Raw genomic sequence first — 18,811 nt, 5'->3', positions numbered from 1 at the left:
ACATTAAAATTATAAAAAAGAGTATTAGGGCTCTATAGAGTAACCAACCACAGTTAGGAAGACAGACAAACAGCAAGTTACTCAGAAAATTAGCTTTTGTAGGTCTGATAAGAGTGTATACCTCATGTGAATTCACAGACACATACTTATTTTGTTGCTATAAGCATTTTTTTTTAATTATTGCCAATTGCATTTTTCAATGTTTTGTCACTGAGCAAGAATTACTGATTATAAAGAAAAGAAATACAAACTTAAACATCAGAGTAGAGTGATCATCATTAAGGCTGTATCAAGAGTATTTTAATTTTGGTGGGTACAAAAATAGAAATTTGGATTACGTATTATTACTTTGACAAGGTGTGAAATTTGTTTGTTGCATACTTGAGTGTTTTAGAAATAACAATGAACTTATGCATGGAAAAGAAGGTAAAGTGCTACTTTGTTCCAAAAAAAAAAAAAAAAACCCTGCATGACACGGTCCCTGGATGCAATGTGATAGGAACAATATTAGTGCATTAAAGATAGATCAAAATTGGTAGGACTTTAAAAACAATGGAATCAAATACCTGCAATCCCAGCACTTTGGGAGGCCGTGGTTGGTGAACCACTTGAGGCCAGGAGTTCAAGTTCACGCCTTGCCAACATGGTGAAACCTCATCTCTACTAAAAAACACGCAAAAAAGAATTAGGTGGTGTGCACCTGCAATCACAGCTACTTGGGAGGCTGAGGCAGGAGAATTGTTTGAACCTGAGAGGTGGAGGTTGCAGTGAGCCAAGGGCACGCCACTGCCCTCCAGCCTGGGCAACACAGTGTTACTCTGTCAAAAAGAAAAGAAGCAACAGAATAAAGAACACAGTATCATGCCAGAGTTCTTTTTAACTCTTTTTGGGCAGCAACTGTCATTGCACTCTATTTTTATCTTACTCTCATTAACTTTTCCTACTATGTTGATTTTTTAAAAAAGAAAATTTGTAAAAATCAATGAAAAAAATTGCAATGGAAAGACTCAACAAAAATAATTTAAATAATTACTAAAGTAATCTTGTAACGAATGTATTTCCCCAGAAAACATTTCCCTATCATTAAAATTTCTTATACAAAGGAAATGTACATATAGAGCCAAGAGAAAATATATATATTCAAATATGTAGAAAAATAATATTAGAGAGAAAAATTATTTTGAAAAGAAAAATAATAAAATGCACAAAATACAGACAAATATAACTTGATGATTGTGGTAATAGAAACATTTTGGCTAAATGATAAAAATTATTTTTTTAAACAGTTTTGTAATTTTATGACATTGTTAGACCCAAATTGGTGTTATTTCATCAACATTCTTTTTCTCATGCATAGACGTTCTTTTGTTGTTACTCACAACTGAATTAAGAAATAGGAAACAGATGAAGAAATTCACTTAAGTTAAATGAATATGAGTTAAATATTTATCCTACACAGACAACTGTGAAAATAACTCAATAAATACATACTAAATTTCACTAAAGATTAGAGATCTGTTGATACAAAAAGGAATGAAAGAAAGAAACAGAGTTATGAGAGAGACAAACAATTGCAGAATATACTGAAACTTACTTCCCTTTATCTCCTTCTAAATTATTTTTTCATCAGGTTAAACTATTATACAGTGTCTTAGGAAATTGGAGACTATTTTTTGAGTGATTTAGGAAATTAGTTTCTCGGAATGATTTTACTACATTATGAATCTTCAAATAACATTTTATTATTTAATATAGCTTAAGATTTTGGAAATAACTGAGGCATAAATAAGAAACAGCACAAGGGGCCAGGCACGGTGGCTCACGCCCGTAATCCCAGCACTTTGGGAGGCCGTGGCGGGGGGATCACGAGGTCAGGAGATCGAGACCATCCTGGCTAACATGGTGAAACTCCGTCTCTACTAAAAATACAAAAAAAATTAGCCAGGCGTGGTGGCGGGCGCCTAAGGTCCCAGCTACTCGGGAGGCTGAAGCAGGAGAATGGCATGAACCCAGGAGGCCGAACTTGCAGTGAGCCGGGATCACGCCACTGCACTCCAGCCTGGGCTACAGAGTGAGACTCTGTCAAGGAAAAAAAAAAAAAAAAGAGAAAGAAAGAAAGAAGGAAAGAAAGAAAGAAAGAGCACAAGGGCCTTCTGCAGAACAAGTCAATAAGTACTGCAGTACCAAAGAATGGAAAGGCCAAGCATCAGCAGAAAAACTTGACTGTGTAACACATGGAAGGAAAGAGTTCAATTTAAGCCATCCATCTAGTGTTTAGAATGAATTTGAGGTTCAATGGACACCTGTTAAGATATAAACCATATTCTCGTTTGTAATTAAAAGATGCTGGTTTTAGACATCCACTCTATTTTATTGGAACCTTGACTTAATAGCGCGGTTGCCAAATTGTGCCACAATTAACAAGAGTAGTACTTCACTTGACAAATTACAGGGAAATTATCAGTATTACACTTCCCCCATATAAGAGCCTTGCAAACAATTGCACAATGCAAATAGACCACAAATGCTCTTTTGGACTTTTCAAATAGGCATTGCTCCTCAAAATTTATTTCTCTTCTACCATTCAAAGCTCATAGATCTTTTAACTAGTACTGAGTAATCTTGAAATTAAAGAACCCTTTAAGATTTCCTGAGATTAATTTTTTTCCATCAAGTTTAAAGCTGTAATTTCTAGGAATGAAAAAATAAATTCTCATGATCTGAGCTCAAAAATAATTCAGTAAGATCCCTATGATAGGCAGAATTAAGATTCCTGATCCTTGGTATGCATGCTTTATATAATCCCCTACCTTTCAATGTGGCTGGGACTCAGGAATATGATGGAATATTACTGTCATGTTTAGACTATTTATCAGTTGACTTTGAGTTAATCGAAAGGAATGTTCCAATGAGTTAGCCTTCCATACTCAGGTGAGCCCTTCACAAGACAGTGAAGTATTAAAGAAATGCTCTCCCCATGTCCTAGAAGAAAGCAAATGGCAATGCTTTATTATTATTATTATTATTAAGAAAGAGTCTCCCTCTGTAGCCCAGGCTGGAGTGCAGTGGTGTGGTCTCAGCTCACGGCAACCTCCACCCCTGGGTTGAAGTGATTCTTCTGCCTCAGCCTCCCAAGTAACTGGGATTACAGTTGTGCGCCACCACGCCCGGCTGATTTTTGTATTTTTAGTAGAGACAGGGTTTCGCCATGTTGACCAGGCTGGTCTCAGGCTCCTGCCGGAACTCTTGACCTCATGTGATTTGCCTGCCTCTGCCTCCCAAACGTTGGGATTACAGGCATGAGCCACAGTGCCTGGTCAGCCGCAAACGGCAATGTTTAGAACTCCTTATGAAGAGGGTTGACCTCTAAGATTTGGGCACTTTGATCCTAAAACTATATTGAACTGTATTCTGCTGGCAATCTTAGGGAGCCTGGAAGAAGATCCTAAGCTCTGAATGAAATCCTAGCCTTCCTGACATACTGGCTTAGTAAGACCTTGAGCAGAGCATTCAGCTAAGCCAGGTCCAGTTTCTTAACCCACAGAAATTGTGAGATAATAAATGTAAGTTGTCCAAAGCTGTTAATTTTGCATATTTTTTACAGCCATTGAAAACTAAAATAGCCCATTTTCTGCATCTACATAAATTAAATCATGATTTGTTATACCCATAACCATATACAAAAAATGTGAAACTGTCTACATTATAGTTGTTTCTCGGCCAGTATTAATCTCTCTCACATTTTCTTTGTCTTCTTTTCCAAGCTTAGAATTTTCACAAAATGACTACCAACCAGTAAGAAGTGAGCCAATTGTGAACCTTTAGGCAAGACTCTTTAAACTGCTGGTTACAAAGTGCTGCTTACAGTTGGCCAGGATGCTTGGAAATCGTGCAAATGTTACAGCAGAGGTGTGGTCATCTGGAGTGCTATGGGCCGAATTGTGTCTTTCCAAACTACCAGTGCGTCAGAATATGCCTACATTTTGGGAAAGGGCCTACAGGGGTAATTAAGGTAAAAATGAGGTCCTATGGGCGGGCCTTAATCCAATACAACTGATGTCCTTATGGAAAAGATTCGGGCACAGACAACACAAAGATGGAGGGATGACCATGTGAAGACACAGTGAGAATGTGGCCATCCACAGCCAAGGAGAGAGTCCTCAGAGAATCCAAATCCACTGACACTTTAATCTCGGACTTCTACTCTTAAGACTGTGAGAAAATACATTTCTGCCATGTAAGTCACGTACTCTGTACTATTAATATTTTGTTGTCTCAGCTCTAGCAAACAAATGCATGGAGTAGTAGAACTCTGCTTGAAAAATGATTTGTTTTGGGGAGATTAGGTATTTATATCAATAAGTATTGTCTTTTATAGGAAAAAAGTACCCCTGTTTCACAAGCATATGATAAAAATGCCTAGTCCCTTACTATGGGTTTTTCAACAGCACAAACATACAAATTACAGAGGAAATTACCTGGCTTACTAAAGACTTTAATTCTCTTCTGACTTTTATCAGGCTGTTGAGATAACTTTAGTCCAAGATGATTTTATTTACTGTAGTCTTCATTTTGTATATTAACACTCTATTAAAGTAAATTTACACTGAACAACTTATTGAAGATGTAAGAAGAATATTCCATTATCTTTTTGCTGTTCAGTAAAAGGCTCACAGAAAAATACTTCACACATTTTTTAGGAGACTACATTAGGATTGGAATAGAACTCTATTCAAGAATTCTAATTCTTATTTTCTAATATGTAAGAAAAATGTGTGCAATATATAGTGTTTTCAAATTAAACACATGTAACTTAAACCTTTAATTTTTAAATTAATTTTTGTGTATATGCATTTAATCATCTTTCTGTTTTATTTGCCTTAATGTTTATTCCTGCTTGACTTTTGAAGAATGAACATTTTAATCTATTTATCAATCCTATCATTTTATGATTTCTAAACTATATATTTTATATTTAAATTTTAATTTTCCTGCTCTCCTTAGTTGAATATTGATATTGTGACAATTTCTTCAACATTTTTCACTATATATAATTTATTTAACTAGTTTCTTATGAATGGATATTGCTAACAGCTAGAAATAAAGACCTAAGCTTCTTAATTTCAAATACTATCCTTATAATTAATGGAGGAAAATTGCTAATTGATTTATGTAATCATGCAATTTTCCCTTAGTTGTATTCATAACCATGACCTTTTTTTTTTTTGAGATGGAGTCTTGCTCTGTTGCCCAGGCTGGAGTGCAGTGGTGCTATCTCAGCTCACTGCAACCTCTGCCTCCGAGTTCAAGTGATTCTCCTGCCTCAGCCTCCCCAAGTATCTGGGACTACAGGCACACACCACCACACCTGGTTAATTTTTGTATTTTTAGTAGAGATGGGTTTTTGCCATGTTGGTCAGGCTGGTCTCGAACTCCTGACCTCAGGGGATCCACACACCTTGACCTCCCAAAGTGCTGGGATTACAGGTCTGAGCCACTGCACCTTGCCAATCATGACTTTTTAATGAATGAAATCATGCAGACATATTTAGTCATGTTTTCATGGCATGTTTTAAAATCTCTAATTTGTATTCACTTGGGTTTTCCTCCTATAGTCTTCATGGTTGTATGTCTTTGCAGCATTTTTAAATAAATATTTTATTTGTATTAATTTTATAGTTACAAAAAAAGGGCAAAGATAAGACAGAGATCTCAGCTCTAATATACATCACACAGTTTTTCCTATTATTAACATTTTATCTTTTTATGGTGCATTTATTACAACTAATGAGCAAATATTGATACATAAGTCAATATTTTATTCAGATTAGTTTTCCATATGTCCCTTTTTCTCTTCCAAGGGTCTATCCAGCATACCATAATACATGCCATTGTCATGTAGGGTAATTTCAGCTATAACATTTTCTCACACTTCGCTTGTTATTGATGACTTTGCCAGTTTTGAAAAGTATTAATGAGATGTTTTGTAGAATGTCCCTTAATTTATACTTGTTAGATGTTTTTCTTAGGATTGAACTTGAGTTTTATAGCTATATATGTATATTCATATATGTATGTAATATATATGTATATATTAAAATTATATATATATATATGTAGTTCTGTGAACTTTTTATAGTTCTTCTGCAAGGGATAGTTGGACTGAATCAAGTTTATCAACTTTTCTGGAAGTGGATATCCTATAACCAAATGGGTATGCTAACCAGGATTAGACACTCAAATCTCTTCGGGGGCCAGGTTGATGTACTAAATATTAAAAGTAAAAGCTTATAAAATAATAGCTTTTATAATAACCATCATGTGGGGTGGTGGCCCTCCATCGGTGAGGCGAAGGGTTAGTGTGATACCCTTTTTGGGTACCTGCAGTCAGTGTGTCCCGAGCTCTTGTCCAGCATCCAGGAATAATGAAGTCATATGGACACTTGAAGGATGGTGAGGGTGGAGAAATTTATTGAGCAGTGGGAATGGCTCTCAGTGGAGAAGGGAGCTGGAGAGGGGGGATGGGAGGGTCAGGTGGGTCTCCCCAAAGTCAAGCCATCTCTCTTACCAACTGAATCTGGGTTCTTTACAGGCACAGGACTGGAGGTGCAGGGTGGGCCGTATCAGTTTTGGAAAAGGCAACATTGGATTGGTAAAAAGACATTATTCAGAAAGAACCAAACTGGAGAGAGGGGACACACAGGAATAGAAGTTCTCACTTTGGGTCGTGGGTTTCAGGCTACTTTGGCTGGAATGTGGGGTTTCACCAGGAACCTTCCCCTGTCTGCCTAGAATTTCTCTGCCTCCTGCCTCTATCAAAGGGTCTTAAGAAACCTAGAGATTAGTCCAACCTAAGGATATTAAATAAAGTATCCTCTGTACTGGCCATATAAAATACATTAACAAGATATCCTATCCATGGTTTTCAAATTCAGACCATTCAAATCACGCATGTGAATAACAGAAATTTAGAATGTCTTACATTTACATTACTTATTTTCTGCTTTTCTGCTAGTTTGTAATAGCAAACTATTTTAATGGTGAATCACACTTTTAAGTCCAAATGACTTCTCCTAACCCCCTTTTCTCCTTATGAGAGTATAAACACTCCAGAGGTATTTATTTTAGCATGCCTGGAAACTAAATTTGGATATATGAACATTAGTGTGTTTTCTTTTACTAACTACAAAAGATTACGTAGCAAAATTCTTATGTGAATGTCTATAATGTGAAAATATATAGGGACAAAATGCTGAGAGATCAAACTCAATTTGAACTGTTTATAACATCCTTTGCAGTAACATGGCTCACATACATTATACAATTATAAAGAGATAAGGATTTGGATTAAAAAGTCCAAACTTAAATTCCAGAGTTTTATTTTAAAATTTTCTTAATGATGAAACTGTTGATTTTGCAATGTGAATTTGATTATGAAGAGAGGAGCCTGAATCATATGCTGTGAAAGAAGATGTTATAGTAAGGACATCATGAATTCTTTAAATACGTTCGTTCAACATTATTAGATTTAATTTTTTCATGTTATAGTTCCCATGGTGATAAATACGCTTATAATATAGCATTCATAAATCAGATTGATCTTTGCTTTATTTACATTTTTTATAGGTTCCAGGAACTTCACGGAGACTCTATTTTAAGAAAATTACTATTCATAATGATTTGGCAAACTTCTTGCTAAATGTATTATTAGTTTACTATTATTTTTTGTTACTGTTGTGAGATAACATGATTTTCCTTTTAATTTTCAATGATCTGTTACTGATAATAAGGACTAATAATGATTTGATCTATTCTTAATTCCCTTGAGTTTTCCAGCAAGACATATTCCCTGAAAATCTGCATAGTAAATGATTTAAAATGGAATGTAAATTTTAAAATGTTGCCCCTTTATTTTTCTGAGATAAGAAATTAAAATGAAAAAATACAGCAGCTGAATATCAGTCAAATGATCTTATTTAATATATCTATTTTACTCAGTGAGAGCTTATGCTGACTGAGGAAAACAAGCATTCAATGTATTTTGTTAGGTTTTTTTGCTTTATTTTGTTTGGTTTTGTGTAGAATATGTATCCTGGCTGGAAATGGTGGCTCACACCTGTAATCCCAGCACACTTTAGTAGGCTAAGGTGGGTTGATCACTTGAGGTTAGGAGTTTGAAACCAGCCTGGCCAAAATTGTGAAACCCTGTCTCTACTAAAAATACAAAAATTAGCCAGGTATGGTAGTGGGTGTCTTTAGTCTCTATTACTCTGGAGGCTGAGGCAGGAGAATCGCTTGAACCCAGGAGGCAGAGATTGCGGTGAGCCGAGATTGTGCCACTGCACTCCAGCCTGGGCAAAAGAGCAAGAATTCATCGCAAAACAAACAAACAAACAAACAAAAGAGAATATGTTTCTGCCTAACAAACAACCAAACACATAAATTAAGATAATGCTTTAGAGCAAAGTCACACGGTTTGGTGTGTATTGAGACAAAAAAGAAAAATCGACTTCCATCACCTCTCTGTACAGATTGTGTCCTGCTACGCCATATACTGTCATTACAGCGCCTTGTTTGTGGTCAAGTAGTACATTTGAACCTTCCTCAGAAAAGTGCATGCAGAAGGGATTATTTTTTATCAATTTGCATAAATATCACAAGTTAAGTGACAGTGTTTAGGTCTGAAAATCTTGCAGCTTTCAAAAATCCCTTACGTAAACGCAAAGGAAAAACTATACCTTGAGGACATTGTCAGTCAACAGTAAGTGAGGATTAATTAAAGCATGGCTGAGAGTAGGGATTTCATGGAATTTAACTTGGGAGGTGTGCTGACATTAAGAGGATTGGTAATGGATGCTATGGAGAGCATTGTAGAAGGAGCAAGAGGTGTTTATTACTATGTGGTAGTTACTCATCCCTGAGTTTTCAAAATATCTGCCCATATTTGGCTATTATGTATCTTTATTTCAAGGTAGGCAGAAGAGAAACTAATGAGAAAATTATCTTTGTCTTCCTTTGCACTGAATATTGCAGGCTTTGATGGTGTTCCTATGTTTATTAAATATACAGGTATCAAAATAAACATTTACAACAGTATTTAGATGCTGAACTTCAGGAAACTTATCGAAATAACTTTTCTGGCTTCAAACCAGATTATAGAAAGCTTCCACTGAGGCAAACACCAACCAGATGGTGGTATGAAGAATAACTAAGCTTTTGCATCAGGGAACTTCCACATTCAGAATAATGCACACCTAAAATACACATCAAATGGCTATTATATAACACTCTGTTCCTTTGCAACACTAACAAATGAGTTGTGAAACTAAAAATGGAAACAATACCACATTTGCTTTGCTGTCCTGATTAAAGTGTTGTCAGATGTGTGAAACCTTGTTTTCTGTGAGGACCAAGATAATCTTGCACCTTTTCTTTCTGCACTTGATAGCGAAACTCACTTATGAGCATTTTAGTTTGGTAGCTCAGCAGTGACATATTGCAGGGGTTTTGAGATACCAGAATACTTAACAATTTTTATGTGATTGAGCTCCAGTGTGCTTTCCATTACATGGAATTGCCTCTACTTGTTGCAAGCATATTGCTTTGGTATTTATACACACAATATATTTAAAATGAACATTTGAAATAGATTCATGTAATGATGGCATTTAAAAGGAAAGAACACCTTTTGTTTTCAATGATACATTAGTCAAGCTCTTCTTTGGCTATTTTTTTGTGAGACTTTCCTGAAGTTTCACTATCATTACTGAATAATAAATCAAAAGAGCAGAGAAACCTTTAGCTCAATTCATACCTGATTTTACTTTATACATTACATAAATATCTTCAAAGTCAAATAACAAATAGTATGAACAGTTTAGAAAACAACCACACTTAGGGAAATTTTATTTTTTCAAGCCATTCTCATTCAGTTTTCCTTGTTGTTGTTGTTAGATGCTCTGATGTATTTGTCATCCAAGAAAGCTCATCAGCCATTTTCTCCAAAAATAAAAAATAAATAAATAAATAATAAAACTATTAATCAAAATGAATCACATACAACTTTGCAGTGAACATGCCTAGTTTTATGATTCAGTATTTTTATTCTCCTGATTCAAGAAAAACTTGTTATCAGCCCATATGAATCTGGTTTTGACTTTATATTGTGCCAGGATTTCTACTGAAAAATCAAGATCCAAACTGATTTCTGACATACTAGTGTGTGACAATGTATGCATGACAAATTTCTTTCCAGAATGATTACTAAATGGGAAACAACTACCCAGAAACTGGAACACATTTAACCCTGTGTGGCGGTTTTTGGGAGTCCTGAATGTAGGTGGCTCCAATAGCAGTTGAAAAAAGAACCATTTTATAAAGTGACTCAGATATGTGACCAACTCTTCATTTCCATGTCTCTTTTCCAGTTACATCCCAGGCTCAAAACACCTGTAAAAACTCATTTCTTACAATGTTGTTACTTACCTCAACTGATGAACTTCTCCCTTGGAGCTAAGGTTTTCTCATGTCTGTGTACTTTATAAGAAAGGGGGATATAAAATCAGAATACAGTGTTAACGGGATGAAATGGAAATAATGTGGAGACTTTCCTCAGCCATGTGACATGGAAATACACTTTGTTTTAAAACGTAGGAAGCCGTGCCTGCTGATGCAATTACGTGGGCATTATATGAAAAGATAAGCACACCAACTTAGTGGAGAGCTCATCTGAAGAGATGTTGAAAAATATCCATCACTAAAATACTTAAAGCTGTAACAGGAAATAAAATTTCACAAGAAGAGAATGCATACGTTCAAAAATATGTTTACGGGAAAACTTTCAGGAGCATTCCATGAACAATTATAAGGATGGAAGTGAATGAGGAAAGAGAGAAAGAACAAGATGAGAGAAAAAAAAATGAGAACAGAATGGTGTTTTATACCTCAAAAGTAAAATATGAATAACAAAGCAAAAAGAGCAAATAGCATAATTTGTCATGCAAAGACCAAATGGCAGGGAGAATGTGAAGAGGCTACTGGATTGGAAGATTACCTAATTGCAAATTTTAAAAAATTCAGTATATTTCAGCAGGATAAGGAGACGAGAGATAAGTTGTAGTAGGTCAAAGAGTGAATAAGATGAAGAGCCAGAAGGAAGCATATATATCTCACCATTACAAGAAGAAGATAAGGAGAGATTAGAGATGCCTCTAGAAGGGAGAAACATAAGCAGGAATTCAGACTGTATGAAGAAACATAAAAAGACTGAGAAAGTTTATATTGAAAATAAAATATTTATTGAAAATAAAATATTTACATATATATATGGTATTTAGGCACCGAGGCATGCAGCATGTAAAAGAAAACAGCCAGAAATCCTTATCTAATGTGACCTTTGAAAGAATTTAAGTTTTAGGTAAAAAGAAGGGAGTGGGGGCCACAAAAGCACAGGAAGAGTTATTTACCTTGAACCCAAGGTAGATTATTCTGAATTTGAAACAGATGTAATTAATAATAAAAACAGGGAGTTGACAGTGGGAGATATGATACATGAGGGAAATCATACATAATATACTCAGATTCTTCATATGTGGACTCCATATATTTGCTGACAGTAATGAACAAGCTTTGAAAAAGGAGGAAAGTTTGAAACTTCTGTGATGGAAAATGCACAAAAGACTAGAAAATGATATGTTTCAGACTATATTTTATGCATTGCAATTTCTGTGACCCAAGTTACTGAATATCAGTGCAACTCAGTACTCACAGTACAGGCATTAACTGGATTTTATCCCCATCTCTCCTGCTTGTTGCAGGCCATTAATTTAGAAGGAGATAAGAAATAGAAAACCTATCCGGTTATAGACTTGTATTAACTATGGTTTTTGGTCCACTTGGGTGAGGAGATGAGAAACTGATGATACATTCATTTAAGATTTATTTGATTGCTTCATGTTTATATTTTAAATATTTGAATGTTGCTTCTTGAAATCAGTACATATTAAGCAAATGTAATCTTAGAAATTAAAAATTGTATTTTATCTATTTCTATATTTTATCTATCTTTAACAATGTTGTTTCACCAACTGAGATATAAGCCTCTTGCTCATAGCAGTAATATTATTTAACTAAATGCTTTGGCAGTTAAGCAGTTCTATACATCCTATCTATGCTTTTTCAGGAGCCTACTTTTCTCATTCATGAGTTAAATGGACTCTGTGTTATTCATAATACCATCATTATTTATTTGCTTTTTTGTGAAATATGTAGTAACACTAATAAAACTGACTCTTGCTTTGTAAAACTCAATCACCTACCTTTAAAATGGAATTCTGCTCTATTCAGAATGGTTTAGGAAACTATAATATGGTATCTAAAATTTTAAATAAATATTAATTGCAAATGTGATTATTTTACACTAAACATACAATAAATAATAACTCTGAAATTTCTGCATTGTATGAAGCCAATATTGTCGGTTGCTTTCTTATATCTCCAGAAATATTTTATAATAAAAATCTACTTTAAAATATAGCAAAGAATTAGAATCTATGCAATAAATTAAACACAATAGTATAAAAAGTTATACTGTCTTATTTCAGTAGCAGTTGGGTTACATTACTTTGAAACTTCTGATGAGATGGGGCAATGTTTCAAGCTTTAGTCAGCATTTAGATGCTGTAAATGAAACTAAGTGTATAATCTTCTAAACATGCACAATATGAGTGTACTTAACTGAACTGTACATCTAAAAATGGTTAAAATGGAAGTAGTTTCAAAATGGCTGACTAGAGTCATCTGGTACACGCCTCCTCCACAAAGAAGAACTGAAATAGCAAGTAGATAAGTACTCTTCAAATAGATCACTTAAGAGAGAATGCTGGAATTCAACAAATAAATGACAGGAAATAATTAAGGTAAACAAGGAGAAGGAAGTAAGACAACCTGCTTGGGGAGGTCAGCTGGAAGTTCAGAGAGGCTCCCTAATGTGAGGAAAAGGTGACACTTGGTGGTCCACATTTTCACTGTGGACTCCTGTAATCCTAGCCACAAGAGAATGCATCAAACTACACGGGTCTTGAGGTTAAAATAAGGAGCTGCCTAGAGACTGTGCAGGGGTGTGACTCCCTAGAGGGGAGGAAGCTCATGCAGGGTCCCACATCACCACCTGAGTTCTAAGCAGCTATAACAAGGTTCCATTATGAGAGCTCAGCCTCCGTCATACTGGATCTTGTTCTGGGGCCCAAAAATACCTACATCTTCACATCCCTGAAGCACCATTAGCATCCTCTGCTTGCAGCCAAGTGCCTCTTCGGGCTGCAGCTGCCAAGTGCCTCTTCGGGCTGCAGCTACCAAGTTGAAGCATGAGCCAATGACAGTGACCCTGCTACCCCCTGTAGCAGGGCTATCATATATTGAAAAGCACACCAAGGAAGGGGTACCTCATTTATAATCACCACCTGGGGCTGATGCATGTACTCCCCAGCCACCTGTTTACAGTTGCTACCACTGAAAGCAACCCTCCCTCCCAGCAGCAGGGTTGCTGCCCCGTCCAAATATTGTGCTGGGAAACTGGGAATCAACTCACTTCTCCTACCACAGCCAGCACCCATACACACTAGTGGAGGGCCTGAGGACAGGTCCGTCTGGCCAGGCTCCACTACCCCTAGTACCCAAATATACCCAGTAGAAGCCTGAAGATTGCCCTGCCATATCCACCACCATTACTAGTACTTGAGTAATCTTCAAAGGGACTTGAGTATGGACCCACCCAACCTGATATTACCACCATAGCTTTCACCCACCCACGTGCCACTCATGGGCCTGGGAACTAGTTTACCCAGCCCATTGCAGCCACCACCAACATGAGTGTGGACTGCTTAAAACTTGTCCTGCCATTGCTATTGCCATTGCCATGCCACACTCACTGCCCAGGGGCTCATGGACACATTCATCAACCCCACCTGCCATTATCACTGCCAGCAACCAAGCAAAACACCTGAAAACCCCCAAAATGGTTTATCTGGACTCACTGACACTGTTGCCAGCATACGCCACCCTGGGGCTCAAGGATAAGAAAGCTTGGCCTGACACTGCCACCAATGGAGCCTGAGGACTGGCCAACTTGGTGTCCCCTTCTACAGCAAAACTTCATCAGAGCCTTCACTAACAACTACGCCCTAAGGCAGTGAGGAAATCACAGACACTACTGATAACTGTTTACAGCCCAAACATCAAATAGAGACTATGCAGAACCAAAGCCCAGGAGCCCTACACAGCCAATACCACAGATATATCAAGGAAAAGTCCTCACCCAGTAAAGCAAATTCAAATGGTTGGATGAAGTGACTATTAACCCAGGTTTACAGATATCAACATAAAGACACAAGAAAAAAAAAATAAAAAGAAATATGACATCTCCAAAGAAATCCAATAATTACCCACCAAAAGATTCCAGTGAAAAAAATCTTTTTATGAAATCCCAGAGAAGGAATTCAAAATAATGATATTAAAGAAGCTCAGTGAGATATGAGAGAACTTGGAAAAAATAAAATGAAAAACAGAAAATAATTCATCATGTGAATAAAAAATGTTCAAAGGAGGTAGAGATCATAACAAAGAACCCCACAGAAATTATTTCACCAAAAGATTCATTGAATAAAATATAAAATACATTTGAAAGCTTCAACAATACACCAGATCAAACCAATGAAATAATTTTAGAACTAGAAAACAGTCATTTGAAATAACTAAGTACATGTAAGTGAGCCACCAGAAGATTAACAGCAGATTTCTCAGCGGAAACTACAAGGCCAGGACAGAATTGGACAATATATTTAAAGTGCTGAAAGAAAAAAAATAACTTACCAGCTAAGGATATAATACACTGCAAAGTCATTCTTCATAAATGAGAGAAATAGTCTTTCTGAGACAAGCAAAGTTGTGGGAATTCATCACCACTAGACTGGACCTACAAGAAATGCTTAAGGGAGTCTGACGCTTGGAAGTGAATGGATGATATGTACCATCATAAAAACACATGAAAGTAAAAAAGTCAGTGGTAGAGCAAACACACAAATGAGGAAGAGAGAGACCTCAGATATGACCACTACAGAAAACCACCCAACCACAGTGATAAACAATAACAGATAAAGAAAGTGATGAAAGATATACAGAACAATAAAAATTCAATTAATAAAATGATAGGAATAAACAAGCATATATCAATAATCTTGAATGTATACAGATTAAACTTTTCACATATAATATATACACTGACTGAATGGATTAAAAAAGATGATTAAACTATATGCTGCCTACATGAACCTCATCTTGCCAGTAAAGACACATATGGATGGACTAAAAGTAAAGAGACAGAAAAAGATATTCCATGCAAAGAGAAACCAAAAGGGAGCAGGAGTAGCTATACTTATATAAGATAAGCAATAAAAAGAGTAAAAAAAAAAGTCATTACGTAATTATAAAGGATAAATCCTGTGACATCCAATGACATTACATCCAATGACAAATTACATCCAATGCCAAAGTTATTACATAGTCACAGAGGGATTAATCCATCAAGAGGATATAACAATTCTAAACATATATGCACCCAATGCCTGAGCACCCAATATAATAGAGCAAACACTATTAAATCTCAAGGGAGATATAGACTCTAATACAATAATAGTTGGGGACTTCAACATCTTTCATGATTAAAACTCTCAACAAATGAGGCATGGAACCTACCTCAATATAATAAATGATAAAAGTGACAAACGCATTGCTAACATATATATGTGTCATTTACCTTATATGTGAATAGGTAAAAACTACAAGCTTGCTTTTAAGGATTGAGACATGACAAAGATGCCCATTTTCACTACTCTTATTTAATAGTACTCAAGTCCTAGCCAAAGCAAGCAAGCAAGCAAGAGAATGAAACAATGTCCAAACTGAAAAAGAGGAATTCAAGTCATCTCTCTTTGCGGATGACATGATCTTATATAGAGAAAAATCTAAAGCCTCCATCAAAAACTCTTATATCTGATAAATAAATTCACTATTGTTGCAGAACACAAAACCAGTCTACAAAAATGAGCTATATTTCTTCTTTTTTTTTTTTTTTTTGAGACAGAGTCTCGCTCTGTTGCTCAGGCTGGAGTGCAGTGGCCGGATCTCAGCTCACTGCAAACCCCGCCTTCCAGGTTTACACCATTCTCCTGCCTCAGCCTCCCGAGTAGCTGGGACTACAGGCGCCTGCCACCTCGCCCGGCTAGTATTTTGTATATTTTAGTAGAGACGGGGTTTCACCATGTTAGCCAGGATGGTCTCGATCTCCTGACCTCGTGATCCGCCGGTCTCGGCCTCCCAAAGTGCTGGGATTACAGGCTTGAGCCACCACGCCCAGCCAAAAATGAGTTATATTTCTTTACACCACTAATGAACTTAAAGAGAAAGGATTCAAGAAAGTAATCCCCTTTATGATGGCTACCAAAATATAACCAAAGATATTTAAAGAGCACTACAAGGGAAACTATAAATCTCTGATGAAAAAAATTTAAGAGGACACAAGAAAATGTAAAGACATTCCATGCTGATGGATGGGAAGAATTAACATATTTAATTATTCAAAATGTCCATACTATCTCAGTCTACCAATTCAATACAATCTCTATCAAAATGCCAATGTCATTTTTTACAAAGAAATAGAAAAAATTCTAAAATTTACATGGAATCAAAAAAAAAAAGAAGAGAAATTCTGAGCAAAACAAACAAACAACAGCAACAAATAAAAAACCTGGAGGTATCATATTACCTGACCTCAAAATACATTACAAGGCTATAGTAACCAAAACATTATGGGATTGATATAAAAACAGACACAGAGACAAACAGAACAGAATAGAAAACTCAGAAATAAATCCACTTATTCATAGCAAACCAGTTTGTAACAAAGGTGCCAAGATCACACACTGGGGAAAGGATACCCTCGTCAATAAATGTCAAGGGGCAAGTCAAGGTGCATGCTGTAGACAAATGAATCTTGTCTTTTATGTATTCACAAATCAGTTCCACTAAATCTATATGTTTAGCCTGCATCAATATTACATTTTTTAGAGTTATAATAGCTTTAGAATGTGTTTTGTTATCTAGCAGAGCAAATCTCTTACTTTCTCTTCTTTCTCAAAACTAATTGAGCTATTCTTGAGAATTTATTTTTGTTATAAATTTTAAAATTATGTTTTTGAGTGATACAAACACCCTTTTGTTATCATATTCAGTAAGTAATTTGGAGAGGACCGACATTTTTACAATATTGAACAGTACTATCCAACATTTGTCTATTTATATTGTCTGTTATGTCCTTAATAAAATTTGATAGTTTTCTTTACAAAAAAAAAATTGGTTATCTATATGCACAATAATTAAACAGTACCCCTATCTCCCAACATATACAAAAATCAATTCAAGATGGATTAAATGTATAAATTTAAGAACAAAAATTGTAAAATGTCTAGAAGTAAGCCTAAAGAAAACACTTCAGGACATTTGTCTAGGCAAAGATTATATGGCTTAGACCTCAAAGTCACAGGCAACAAAACCAAAAATAGACAAATGGGAGTATGTTAAACTAAAACAGCTTCTGCGCAGTAAAATAATCAACCAATAGAGTCAAGAAAACCTGCTGAATGGGAGTAAGTACTTGCAATCTATTTATTCAAAGAACTAATATCCACAGTAAAAAAGAAACCCAAAAAATTCAACAGAAAAAAATAAAATATATCCTATTAAAAAGTGGGCAAAGGATATATATATGTATATACACATATACGTATCTCAGAGAAAACATACTTGGCTATCTGGTGTATGAAGTATGCTCGACATCACTAATCATCAGGGAAATGAAAATCAAAATTACAAAGAGGGATTATCTTATACCTATTAGAAAAACTATTATTAAAAAGACAAAAAATACATTGCTGGCATGGATGCAGAGAAAAGGGAACTCTCATACAATCTTGGTGGGAATGTAAATTAATGCAGCTACTATAGGAATGAGTATGGTGATTTCTCAAAAAACTAAAAGCAGTACTACCATATGATGTAGTAATTCTACTACTGCATGTTTACCCACAGGAGAAAAATCGATATATCAAAGGAATACCTGTATTTGCATGTGTATTGTGGCACTATTCACAATAGTAAAGAAATGGAATCAAACTGAGTATCCATCATCAGAAGAATGGATAAAGAAAATGTGAACTATGTACACAGTGGAATACGATTCAGCAATATAAAAGAATAAAATCATATCATTTGCAGCAACATGGATAGAACTGGAAGTCATCATGTTAAGTGATACAAGTGGAGCACAGAATAACAAGTATTACATGTTCTCATTCATATGTGGGAGCTAAAACTGTTGATCCCATGAAGGTAGAGAGTAGAATGATAGATATCAGAAGCTGAGAATGGTGTGTGTGAGGGATGGGGAAATAATGAAAGAGCTGGGTTAATGGGTACAAACATAAAGTTAGATAAAAGAAATATTTTTAATAATAGGGTTAGGTGACTATAGTTAACAACAAGGTATTGCATATTTCAAAATAGCTAGAAGACAGTAGGACATTTATCATTTCTTACACATAGAAATGATAAATAATGAGGTGATGAATACTCTAAATATCCTGACTTGATCATTACACATTCTATGCGTCCAATAAGATATCACATGTACCCCATAAATATGTTATAAATATTATGTATCAATAAAAAATAATGAGAGTGAAAAAATGGTTAAAATGGT

The sequence above is a fragment of the Papio anubis genome, chromosome 19 (assembly GCF_008728515.1).
Source record: "Papio anubis isolate 15944 chromosome 19, Panubis1.0, whole genome shotgun sequence".
Taxonomy (NCBI): Eukaryota; Metazoa; Chordata; class Mammalia; order Primates; family Cercopithecidae; genus Papio; species Papio anubis.
This window is presented reverse-complemented; position numbering follows the sequence as displayed.